Source organism: Hermetia illucens, chromosome 5 (genome assembly GCF_905115235.1).
Source record: "Hermetia illucens chromosome 5, iHerIll2.2.curated.20191125, whole genome shotgun sequence".
Taxonomy (NCBI): Eukaryota; Metazoa; Arthropoda; class Insecta; order Diptera; family Stratiomyidae; genus Hermetia; species Hermetia illucens.
Window position 1 is genome coordinate 108,428,237 of NC_051853.1, and position 13,256 is coordinate 108,441,492.

A 13,256-nucleotide genomic window follows, 5' to 3' on the forward strand; every position below is an offset into this window, starting at 1 on the left:
CTGTGTGATTCTAAAGATTTATGCAGTTGAATAGAGAAATTTAAATGCTTTCTCGAAATCGACGAAGAGCGGGTTCAGTGAAGATCTAAATTCGGCGCACTTTTCCAAAATGATCCGTAGGGTGTTGATATGGTCGATGTAGGAGGATTCGGAGCGGAACCAAGTTTGTTTTCTGTCGATCAAGCTTTCGAAATGTTCTTTGATGCGTCCCAAGATTCTTTTTTTTTCTTCACTCTTTGTCCCGTTTACAAGCAGGGTCGTCTCCTCGTGATCGTTTTCGCCATTTAATTTTATCAAATGTCTGATCTGGATACAATCACGAGGGTATCGAAGCCTCATCCAGCGTATTAAGCCACCATTGTTTCGGCCGGCCTTTTGATCCCTTACCGTCGACGTTGATGTTCAGACCAATTTTGGTAAGTGAATTTTCGTTACGTAATTACGTTATTAGGTGACCACACCATCGAGGACGTTAAAAATTGACTTGTGAGGAATTTGGAATCCTTCAATCACTCTCCCAGTTTCGCGATTCTCTCAAGGTAAACAGTCGAAGGTGCGGTACGACTGGGGAGATAATTTCCTTAAAAAATTATATAATGCACAGCAAGTAAATACTACCGACTTAACCATATCTGAGAACTAAAATCCTAAACACGTTCTCAATGATCCTTCTTGTGCGCTATAATCTATAATTAAAAATTCTTCCCTCTTTTCTCAGTTGCTTTTGAGAAAAAGACTGTTTGTCTGTCACAAGCACTTTTCTCAGAAACGGCTATACCGAGTGACACGAAATTCGGTGAGAAGGTGGGAACTGTAGACCCCCAGACATGCAGTGAGTGATATCTTTCTACGTTGAGATTTACGGGGGGTCCCCATACATGCAAAAGGGGGGTGTAACATTTTTTTTCACCAAATGTAGTCATATGGGATATCAAATGAAAGGTCCCGATTAGTACTTTTCGAAGCTGGTCTTAGTTTTGAGATTTGTTAAAAAGGCGGGGAGTAGCAGGGGTGGTAAGTGATGATTTCTTTAACGGACCTATTCTCAGAATCTACTCACCCGAAAAATCTGAACAAAAATCATGAAGCTGCCTCTATATGGTGCCCAGGGCTCAAAATACTCTCTATATCGATATCTATTCAAATTAAGTTAATAATAGTATATTACCATATTTTTGGGGGAATTGGGTAAAACTCCCCTTAAGTTTACCCCAGAGTTATAAAAGTTGGTAGTAGTATAAAATATAATATGAAGCATATTATTTCCAAGTTTGATCAAAATCATACCATTAGTAATAAAGTTACAGTAGCTCAAAGTTGTCTTTACTGTGTAAATTTACAACCCGAAATACTAATTCTGACATGCTAAATGCATATACATAACGGGCTACGTACAAATGGGATAATTCTACACTCAAATATACTTACAGAGGAAGCAAACAAAACCTTTCATACCTGAAGCGCCCAGCTTCCGGTTTCCCGACTTGTTTACTTTCCTTTCTAAATATGAATTTTCAAAAACACCGCCATCGGATACGCGGTCATTTGTTCCATAATCGAAGCATATGAACTCGGAGTTAGAGTTGGCAACACCAAGAAGTATTTGACTATGGAAGCCTTGTAAATTTAAAAACAAATCGTGAAACCGGAAGCTGGACGTTTCAGGTATGAAAGGTTTTGTGTATCTCTTATATAAAAATATTTGAGTGGACATTTTCCTATTTATTTATTAGAACCTAGCACGTAATATATGCATATATTATGTGAAAATATTCACTTTCAAGTGATGTTGACATTCAAAGTCTTGAATTTGCAAAGAAGCGACAACTTTGTTAGTAATAGTGCGATTTCTCCGCATTCCCTTCCTTTCCAACAAATGTCAAAATTAAGGCCGACTTCGTAAAGTACTAACCGATACCTTTCATTTAATACCGCACATGACCATATTGGAAAAAAATGTTCCACCCCTCTTTTGCATATATAGGGACTAGCATCCGGCCGAGCTGTGGATGTGCTATTTAATATGCAGCTCCTGGATATACTATATATATTCAGAGACCAGTTCATAGATTAATTCGTTTAAGTCTATGAGTAAATGCTGGGCGTGAGTTAGGAACAGTAATCTGGGTGGTGGACGAGCGATTGAAGGATAAGTGCATCGCAATATGTAGCTGCTCTGAGGACATTGAGTGGTCCTTTGATCACCCCAAAATTCGTTCAGGAATGTAGAAATGGGTTGAACTCTATTTCTAGATTCAATATGGTAGAGCTAATCTAGGTATGCGGTCATTGTTGTTAGAGAGAAATGAAATCCCTTGTGTGATGCTTAAAATAGGGTTCATTTTCTCCCTTGCCGGGATTGGAACCATCAGTTTGAATATCAGTAGCGTCTGCTAATTCAGCTATAAAAACTGAGAACAAGCTAGACATATCAAATGTTTCCTGTTAGAACCAAACAAACACATCAGACATCAGATTTTTGAACACTTCAATCCCTCTCGTGTAATTTTAGAAAAAAACCACGTGTCCCTTCACCAATGCGTGGGACCGCACCAGATCCAGAAAAGCAGACCTATCGGAAAGCACACGTTATACTAAAAAATAAAAAAAAAACTGGATCGACCGCACGCATGGAGTAAAACTCGGGACCCAAGTGTTGCGATCGGCAGGGAAGATCTACGACGAGTCACAATTGAAGCTTCTCCTGCTTCATATCTGCATGAGGCTTGGCTTTTGACGTTCCAATGCCTCTTTCGCATCAAAAAGTTGTGGCGCGGCAGGATCTGCAGCATTCGAAATTTATGTCGGCAAAATTAGACCACTTGCTGGCGGGTTTAACGTTGGGTGATCGAACTCCCAGCCAATTGCTTCGCGAAATGAGGCAATTGGGTGGGAGCAAGATTGGCGATGACCTGATCAAGTCGCTCTGGCTGCGATGGCTCCCGGAGGGCACCCAGGCGATCCTAGCTTGCGTCTCCGGTTCCTTGGAGGAACTGGTAGCTACGGCCGACCAGGTGCAGGAGGTGTACGTTCGCCCAACCATAGCGGCCGTTCAACCACCGTCGGATGAGGTTAGCGACTTAAGGCGCGAGATAGCCGCTTTAACAGCCAGCGTGGCCGAGATGCGGGCGACGTTGGACGCTCAGCGTTCGGGTGCCAGATCGCGGGCTCGCTCACGGTCTGCCACTCGAAAAGGGCGTTCGGGTAGCAGGTCGTCAGGACAGCCTGCGGACAAAGGTATTTGCTGGTACCATCTGAGATTCGGAGATAAAGCGACAAGATGTACGCTACCTTGTAAATTCGCGCCTACCGCAAAAAACTAGGTCCGCGGGGGGCCTTGGCGACGGCCACCCAGAGCGCAGCGCCACGTTGCCTAACTATTTTCAACCCCCTCAGCAGGCGCAACTACCTCGTCGACACGGGTGCGGAGGTTTCGGTTCTTCCCGTACCCCGGCATCATAAACTTTATCCACAACCCCTCAAACTGGCGGCAGCAAATTCCTCCCGCATCAATACATACGGGTACAGGCAAGTGGACGTGAGTCTTGGCTTACGTAGGACATTTTCGTGGCTTCCCCATATTAGGCGCAGACTTCTTGTGTCAATATGGGTTGCTGGTGGACTTGCAAAATAAGTCCCTTATAGACCCCACGACCAACTTTAATTCGTCGGGCCAAATGGTATCTCACGCTGACAATAACCTTTCTGTTCTTTTGGAGGACATCACCGACTCTCGTGTTCGGACACTCCTCCAAAAGTTCAGCCAGATTACTACCGAGTGTAGTCTCTTAAAACCAGTGAAGCAGAATGTGCAGCACCACATTAACACTACTGGTTCCCCGATCTTCTCGAAGGTGCGTCCTCTACCACCCCAGAAGCTGGCTATTGCGCGGAAAGAATTTGAACAACTTGTTCAACAGGGTATCTGCAGGCCCTCAAACAGCTGTTGGTCTTCCTCATTACATATGGTCCCTAAGCCTAATGGCGAATGGTGCCCCTGTGGGGATTACAGAAGGCGAAATGCAGAGACTGCTCCTGACCGATATCCAACTCCACTCATCCACGACTTTGCGCATTACCTCGCGAATTGCCGCATCTTTTCGACCTTGGACTTATCCAAGGCTTACCACCAAATCCCAGTAGTTCCTGAAGACATTCCAAAGACGGCAATATGCACACCCTTTGGACTCTTCGAGTTCACCCGAATGACTTTCGGATTGTGCAATGCGGCGCAAACCTTTCAAAGGTTCATTCACTCAGTCCTGCGAAACCTCGATTTCTGTTTCGTATTTTTGGATGATGTTTTGGTCGCTTCTTCTACTGAGTCTGAGCACTTAGCCCACCTCGAGTGCATTTTTCAACGTCTCCTTGAGGCCGGTTTAGTCCTAAACGTTGAGAAATGCAAATTTCTCCAAACACAGGTGAGATTCCTCGGCCATTTCATTTCCCCTGAAGGAATACAGCCCGACCCAGATAAGGTGCAAGCAATTACAAGCTTCCCGCGTCCAAAAACAGTGAGGGAGTTGAGGAGGTTCTTGGGCATGCTAAACTTCTACCGTCGTTTCCTGCCCAAGGCCGCCCATCACCAGTCCGTTTTGAACGCGTACTTGTCTGGCCCCAAAACAAAAGACACACGAGAGATTGTGTGGTCTGAAGAGGCTGTGTGCGCGTTCGATAAATCCCGACAGCAACTGGCTGATGCTACACTTTTGGCATTTCCTCTGCAAGATACACCCCTAGCCGTTTTTATTGATGCCTCTGACATCGCAGTAGGTGCTGCCCTTCACCAAAATGTGGATCAAGTTTAGTTGTTTAGTTGAATCCCGCTCAACGGAACTACAGTACCTACGATCGCGAACTACTCGTCGCGTACCTGAGCATCAAATACTTCCGTTTCTTCCTAGAAGGCAGGCCGTTCACGGACCATAAGCCTCTCACATATGCTTTGAAACAAAAGCCCGACAAAGCGTCCCCTCGTCAGCTTCGACACCTGAGCTTCATAAGCCAGTTTACGTCAGACATCCAGCACGTGTCCGGCAAGGACAACATAGTTGCTGACGCTTTGTCTCGTGTCACCGAGGTTAACATTCCCGCCTCACTCGATTTCTCGGCTATTGCCAAGGCGCAGGAGGATGACGCAGCACTTCAGAGCCTCAAATCCAACCCCAAATACAAATTTCGGGAGTTGCCCATCTTCGGCTCAAACCTCTCGCTCTGTTCGAAGACTCGGAAAAGGGACCTCGACCATACATTCCGGCCACATTTCGCAAGGAAGTGTTCCACGCAGTTTACGACTTGGCGCATCCCGGCATCAGGACAACAAACCGGTTAGTCACCGGAAAATACTTTTGGCCCTCCATGAACAAGGATATCAATTCCTGGGCCAGAGAGTGCATCGCATGCCAGAAGTGTAAAGTCTCCAGGCATGTAAGGAAAGAAGTGGGCTCATTCCCCCGCACTACCAAGCGTTTCTACATGATACACCTCGACATAATAGGGCCTTTGCGAGACTCGCACTGTTACAAGTATTGCCTCACAATCTTCGACAGGTTCACGCGGTCGCCTGAGGCAATACCTCTGAAAGATATTACGGCGCAATCTTGTGCCGAAGCCCTCTGCCGAGAGTGGATACCTCGCTTTGGCATCCCTGCAGTGGTCATCACTGACCAGGGAATGCAATTTGAATCCACCCTTTTCTCGGAGTTAGGCAAACTACTGGGTTTTAAACGCCAGCGGACTACTGCATACCACCCGCAATCCAATGGGATGCTAGAACGTTGGCACCGGACGCTGAAAGCCGCCATTATGGCACGCGACCATCCGTCCTGGTTCCAAGTCTTGCCACTCGTCCTACTCGGCCTACGTACAACCCGCCGAGAGGAATTTGCTACCAGCCCCGCGGAGCTGGTATACGGGGAGAACCCAAGACTCCCAAGCGATCCGGTCTTCGACAAGAGATCGGGTCTCACGGAGTCGGGGTTGGTGCGCCTGCTGAGGGACAATCTCCGACGTATCAAAGCGCCACCACCCACTCGACACTCGCCCACACCTGCCTGTTCGCCCAAGGAACTGGACACATGCACGCACGTTCTGGTCAGGACGGATGCCGTCCGGAAGCCGCTGCAGCCTCCATATGAGGGCCCGTACCGCGTTCTCGAGACGGGAAAACATTTCTTCCAGCTCGAGATCGGTGGACACAAAAAGGCGGTCTCTTTGTCCAGACTGAAACCCGTGTGCGCCCCGAAGCAGCGTCGTGTCCGCTTTGTGGATTAACGGAGAACGGAGTTCCGGGATCGGTCGCCGAAACCCCCTAGGTTTCGTCTGGGGGCGGAGTGATGTGGCGCGGCAGGATCTGCAGCATTCGAAATTTATTTCGAATGTTGCCGATGCGGACGGGTAGATGGCGCGGAATTCTCCACTCACTCTTTTTAGAACTCGCAACGGGAGTGGAGGATTAGCGGTGAGAAAGTGCCGTTGGTTGGGACAGAAAAGACCGCATGGAAATAAGCCGGTCTCTTCTGTCTCCAACCGTTGTGGGTAACAGTCGTGAGTCGCCAATCCGAAACTAGAATCAATTCGTGTACTTTAAACGCGCAAAATATATTTTCTGTGCCTATTGTAAAACAGACAATAAACAAATTAGAATTAACGTACATATACTTTGTATCGGCTTGTTTATTTGATAAACGCGCACATAATTTCACTTGTTTACTGTGGTGTTATAATGAGAATTAAATCGATTCAGACCGAAAGAAAAACAGGAACAAAATTGTAAACTGAGGATTGAAGTGTTAACTAAAAAGTCTTAAATATGGACTATTAGTGTGAGTTCGCGGTAGTTAGGGACGAGAAGAGGAAGGCGGAGTCCTAAAATGAAAAATTTAGCTCGACTTCATCTTAATTTCGTACAATAGCTTAAAATTTATTTTATTTTTTTCATCTCGGGATAGCTGAGTAGTTAGAGCAGAAGGTCGTACGGAAGGTCGCGGTTCAAATCTCACTGATGGCAGTGGAATTTGTTTCGTGATTTGACGTCGGATACCAGCCGACTTAGCTGAGTCAAATCAGGGTAATAATCTCGGGCGAGCGCAAGGCTGACCACATTGCCTTGATCCAATATGGATTGTTGCGACAACGGTTATTGTTATTATTTATAATTCATCTACCCCACCGAAAAAAATGAGAAGGAAGGAACTAAGAGACAGGAAAAATAAAAAAACAAAAAAATTAAAAAAAAAATAAATGAATGAAAATAATGAAATTGTACAAGGAAAGGCTGTAGGCTACCGCAGCGTCACAGGGTGTAGGTGAGGAAAGAGCAAGAATTTGTGGTTTTGAAGATTACTCACTGAGGAAGCTATCGCCATATTTGGCAGTTGGGTATATGGTAAGTAAAAGTTTGTCCGGATAGCTGAGTGGTTAGAGCACAAGGCTATCGTACGGAAGGTCGTGGTTCAAATCTCACTGGTGGCAGTGGAATTTGTATCGTGATTTAACGTAGGATACCACTCGACTCAGCTGTGAATGAGTACCTGAGTCAAATCAGGGTAATAATCTCGGGCGAGCGCAATGCTGACCACATTGCCTCCTAGTTACGGTTACGGTCTTGAATGAAGTGCTCTAACACACTTCAAGGCCCTGGTTCAACATGGATTGTTGCGCCAATGATTATTATTATTATTCTTCTTCTTTTTCTTCAGCCTTTGTCCCGTTCATTATTATTACTAAGAAGTATTAACGGCGGGGGTAGGTACATGTTACCGCCACGTGCCGGATTAAGCGAGTGAGCGTTTCTTTCAATACTTGTTCGATTTAAGGTCATCGGAAACTGGTTACCAAGCGTCAATTAGGACAGAGGTAGCGACATCAACAATACCATGTTACAATGTGCGCAACAGTTTCAGTGCTCAGAGTGGTTACTCTTCTTCACCGTTGGGCTGAAGTCTTTGCTGAGGTACGGAACAAATTCTAAACAGCGTGTATAGAATTTTCGGAAATGGGTCCTTTGCACAGACTAAGTATTCCTAGACTCTATGCATCTCCAACAGAGAGAATCCGAAAATTTTATCTGAATTCGATGATGAGAATGCATCTCGACTGCGTTCTGATATGGCGCTCCTACAACTACAATCACTTGTGTATCGTGGCGCATTTGCGGCTGTCAGGTTGCAGGGGCAGAAAATTCGCTTTCGTATTATTGGCTTGAGTGACCGAAGAGATCCACCATGGAAAATTTGTCTGGACTATCGGCGCAACTCATTGAGGGACATGGCAAGGCTGACTCAAATCAGCACTGGTAATGCTAGCAGGCGGGTGAAACATAAAGTGCAAAGGGTTTACCAAAACACCCGTAGTTGAAATTTTGGACACACTCAAGCAGAAGCTCTCTGTCGTATGTGACGATATACCGAAAGTCACTCCAGATTTACCCCGAATGCAAAGTATACGAGGAACCAGACGAGTTTTTTTAGATCAAGACAGTCCAGATACATCTTTGTCAACAGAAACATAGGAATATTGGGTTGGGCTTTGGGGGTTATTCGTACACCACACTGAGCATGATGATTGGATTTCCGCTGAAGACATCCAGTATCATTAATTTTGCGGAAGTTACAGGAGGTTTGAGGTGCCATAAACATTTCGAAAAATTTGAAGGGTCCTGTTCTGGATCGGGTACAGAATTTTTGGTACAAAAAGTTCATTGACCAAAGGAATTTCCACCCTTCCACTGCACGGATTACCAACCTTATATACATACAGAACTGGTTACTTGCTTACTACTCCTCTAAAAATTTATAATGTCCATTATTAACTAACAAAATTCTGTCTGAGGGGTAGAAGTATTGGATCATCAGTGAATACTACACCCTCATTGATCACCATGCAACCGTCTTTGGCAAACGAAGCGGTTGGGCATCTGTGCATCCAAGAATGAGAAGAACGTCAGGTTTGTCTGGAAAGGCACTTAAGGAGCAAACATTTATCATCATCATCATCAACGGCGCAACAACCGGTATCCGGTCTAGGCTTGCCTTAATAAGGAACTCCAGACATCCCGGTTTTGCACCGAGGTCCACCAATTCGATATCCCTAAAAGCTGTTTGGCGTCCTGACCTACGCCATCGCTCCATCTTAGGCACGGTTTGCCTCGTCTTCTTTTTCTACCATAGATATTGCCCTTATAGACTTTCCGGGTGGGATCATCCTCATCCATACGGATTAAGTGACCCGCCCACCGTAACCTATTGAGCCGGATTTTATCCACAACCGGACGGTCATGGTTTCGCTCATAGATTTCGTCGTTATGTAGGCTACGAAATCGTCCATCGTCATGTAGGGGGCCAAAAATTCTTCGTAGGATTCTTCTCTCGAACGCGGCCAAGAGTTCGCAATTCTTCTTGTTAAGAACCCAAGTTTCCGAGGAATACATGAGGACTGGCAAGATTATTGTCTTGTTCAGTAAGAGCTTTGACCCTATGGTGAGACGTTTCGAGCGGAACAGTTTTGTAAGCTGAAATAGGCTCTGTTGGCTGACAACAACCGTGTGCGGATTTCATCATCGAAGCTGTTATCGGTTGTGATTTTCGACCCTAGTCTCAAAGTTGTATTCTCGTGTCCTTATTCTTCCTGTTTGAGCAGTGCGGTTTGATGTTGTTGGTTGATTCGTTTTCGGTGCTGACGTTGCAATCATATATTGTTATCTATAAGTAAAATCGAAGAAACTTCAAGCTTGGTATTCGTTTTGAGAATGATGGGGTCATCAGTCCGCATCAACCTAATGCTGGACCGGACCAAATGGGGAGCAACTTACTCCTTCTTTCCTGGTCCACGGACCCCTCGCTTAGGACTTGCACCCAAACTTGCCCTGGTAAGAAACCGTAAAGCCGTCATCGCTTGACTTTTTTCAAGCTTGGTGTACAACGAAGCAAGGAGACTGTTTCAAAGAACTCTGCTTTCAATCATCAAATCGTTACAGCAATGGCGTTTTGCAGTTTGCAGGATGAGTACTCTGTGTACTTCGGAATTCGAGTCCTTCAAGCACCGTGTTTCCGAGGGATTCCTGTATAGCTAAAATAGCGCAACCAAGAAGTACGGACAGCTGGGAATAACTTAATAAATTAGCGCCATCTTTCGCTCGTTACTACAATGACCTTATTATTGCGCCTATGCGGTCAGCAAATGCATATGAAATACTGACACTGGAAACACCTGGAACGACTGGAAGGTTTGTCTTGATTTTTGGCGCGTGGCCTTGTTTAGTAGTTTTTAACGTAACGGCTAGGGTTATGGGTGATGCGTACGGAAGGGTTTCATTTCAGTTTAGTTTATTATTGAACGAAATTCAGAAGAGTACATCGTTGGGCAAGGAAACTTTGAGCTTTTTGTATTCGAAGGGATGAGGCTTCAGGGAAAAACAGAGAGGTTTGTAATCGAGAGCGCGGAAGTAATCGAAATCGTAGCTGATCGACCAGCACCGCAATTAGAATGGACACCGAGATGTGAGATTTGGACGGAGAGTTAACGAAGGAAGAGGAATCATTTCAACCCCAGATGATGGCGTATATGAATTACGGCTTAAACGCGGGTTGATTAGGGAATTGGGTGATGGTTCAAACGCGTAGATTGGAATTTTGACTAACTATGGAATTCATGAACCAGGCAAACCAATAGGAATTGTGCTGTTCAAAAAGTTCTCCATTATTCGCTATGTGCAACTCTTCATGTGTCCCTACGCGTCGCGAAGGCGGCAACTAATGGCGAGAGTTCATACCAAATATAATACTATTCATGGAAGTTTTACGGCGTCCTGGGGGAACTATTGTATCCATTTCCTGGTTGCAGTCTACCTATTAGCTATAGATTGTCAATTAGAGTCCGTAGATATTAACCTACAACAGGCTACCATACTGAAATTACAACTCTATGAAATTTTCAATAAATCAATAAATGATTACACACTTTTCGCAATTGCAAGAATTCCGCTAAAGGCAGGTTTCAAACTCCATCATGCTACTCCCCAGTAGAACTTACACAGTTTTTCGCTTACGAGATTTTATCTTCTAGTATTGGTAACGGAAACTTTCCCATCCGTTTCTGTAAATTTGATCTCATTCATTCATACGATCCGACCAATGCCCCAGAGACAAAAGCGGATGCAACACTAATTAGAAACTCGCCTCGCATCCGCCTAAGGAGAACCTTATCAGCCGACTAAAAACTCGCCTTGCATCTGCCTAAGGAGACTGTTAGCCGACTTAATTGTCGACTCGCGTCTCGCATAGAAATAACCCTTAAATGATGATATAATAATTGAAAAGCCTAAGTCAAAATATTGTGAATAAAACGAAGTATTTTTACTTTAATAAATGTTTAACTTAATTTAAACTAAATGGTTTGAAGATCGGATCCCCTCCGATCGAGTGAATAAAGACAGTGGGAACATTAAATGATTTAATTTCATTTAATGCTTGATTGAACACGTAAATCTTGATCGGAAGCGTTTGTCGGCGAACACGAACTCCACACTATCGCTTGGACATCTGCTTGACAAAAAGGGTCTTCGATAATTTCTTCCTCCTTACGAGTGAGTATTTGCTGCGGAAATATTTTGAGCAGTATGATAAGTCATGGCCTTGAATGCCCTAACATAGCTAACGGCGAGTCTGTTGGGTCCTACTTTCACCCTTGATTTACTCCGGATTTCTTCTTTTTAAGGTTTTGTGTGAAACAAAACCTTATTAGAATCGAGACGGTGTCTGTCTGTCCGTCTGTCCGTCTGTCTGTCTGTCTGTCTGTCTGTCTGTCTGTCACACCCGATTTATTCGGAAACGACTGGACCGATTGTCACGAAAATTGGTGAGAGTATGTAATCTGGTGATCCCTTTACATGCAGTAAGTGGCGCCATCTTGTGTTAAGTTTAAGGGGGGCTCCCCATACATGTGAATGGAGGGTGCAAATTTTTTTTCACAGAATGTAGCCATGTAGGGTATCAAATGAAAGGCCTCAATTAGTACTTTTCGAATCTGGTTCAATATTTGATATTAGATGAAACATAGGGGAGTGAAGATTCAAAATATGACCCACAAAAAGTGTAACAGGTCTCGTTCTCAGAACCTATCCAACCGAAAAATCTGAAAAAAATCACAGTGGTGCATCTCTACGAAATCTAGGCCTCAAAATATATCCGGTTCCGATATCTGCACAAATAAAGTTAATAATAGTATATTTCCACATTTTAGAAATTTACCCGGCACCCCCCCTTATGTTCATCCCAGAAGTACAAAATTTGTCATGCGTATAACGAAGAACATGGTGCACAACTCGGTCAAGTTTGAAAAAAATCCAACTATTATTAACAAAGTTATAGGGGGTGAAACTTTACAATTTTTTGTGAATTTCGTGCACTCTACAACCTGCATGACGTCATCATCACATATCAATTCATCAATACCACAACGAAATGAGTTCTTATGAATTGGGTCGCAGAGAATTATTTTGTTTTAGTTTTTTAGTTATTTGTCAACCAGACATGTGTGTATGTAGGTATATAATAGATGCGTGCTAATGAACTTTGCGGGTAGTGCCTAATTCAAATAGATATAAGAAGTAAATCGGAAATATGGGTACGATCAATTTATATACGTGCATATATGTGTACAGTATTCGGAAATAGGCAGTTTGTTTGTTTAGGGTGGGAGTGATATCTATGGCTGTAATATGTACGTATGTCTCGTAGTTTGGAAAAATATGAAGGATTATGTTGGATTTGTAACTATATACGGACAGAAAAATGTGCGTTGAAGTTTCTCACATAAGATGAACACAAAACCTTTATACCCGAAGCGCGAGCTTCCGGTATTCCGACTTGTTTGGGTTCGGATTTGGGATTCTTGGGAACACTCCTCTCTTGCTGGCTAATGCCCGCTGCTCCTCTCTTCATGGTTCCGTTATTGAAAGCCTGGACCTATTCTGAACCTTCTTAGGGACTTCTTAGAACCAGACCTTCCTTTAGATAGTGTAGCATCTAGCATCTGCGCCACTGAGGCCTACCTGACGTGACGTCTGATATTCCCACCCTCAGGCGAATTAGGTCCCGCCAGCTGAACACGACGGACAAATGCTGCCACCACTAAGCATGGAAGAAACAGTCCGTGCAATCCACCGGCTTAAAAACCTGATGATCAATTATACCAAGCGGTTCATCCACTGATGCTCGAAGTATGGGACAGCGAATCAATGCCTGACGACTGGCAAC